The following is a 737-nucleotide window of genomic DNA, read 5'->3' as shown; positions in this document are numbered from 1 at the left end:
AGTGAGTAGTCTGGCGTCCTGGCGCGTAGCATCTCCGGTCTGCAAGTTCTCCAGCTTCCGGAGACGTGCACCGTGATAAAAACGTTCCTGCCTCTGTCTTATGATCTGCAACGCTCTGTTTTTGTGCAGGTTATGTATTTTTGGTGCAGCTAATGGAGTGTTGATACCGTTCCCTCTCTCCGATCATGACTATCCCTTGAATATTACGTATAAACGAGAAGAGAATGTTGGTTTCTGTGTAGGGCAAGCAGCGGCCTCACCTTCATTAATCATAGATGACGAACCTGTAACATTCTAATCTTTTCAGTGCTAAGGCATCAGTTTCTTTGTATTCAGGATGCCAATAGTGGACTTAATTAAGTTTAGGACTATATTTTTCATATTCAAGGAGTTAAAGCTATGTGGGATTATTCATGCGTTACAGTTTGATATCTATTTGTTCTCTTCTGTCAGGGAGTGTGGTGATGACGTGTTGGTTGGTGGCGGTGTGAGGTGCGCGCATGGACGGCAGGTCGGTAGCTGAAGGGTTGACAAGAGAGAATTTTGAAGTTTAGAAATATTTTAAGCAGCGAATATGTTGATAAGAGAACAGTGCTTGTTTTTAGCCAATGAAACACTAATACAGTTAATCTATCTTGTTTTGTTTTGTTGCATGTAAAGTTCGCCAAAAATAAAGACACTGCAGATGGGACAAATTTATAAATGGTGAAGAGAATGAAGAATACAGGGCGATTTTG

This window comes from Scylla paramamosain, chromosome 3 (assembly GCF_035594125.1).
Source record: "Scylla paramamosain isolate STU-SP2022 chromosome 3, ASM3559412v1, whole genome shotgun sequence".
Lineage (NCBI taxonomy): Eukaryota > Metazoa > Arthropoda > Malacostraca > Decapoda > Portunidae > Scylla > Scylla paramamosain.
Note: the sequence above shows the minus strand (reverse complement) of the source record.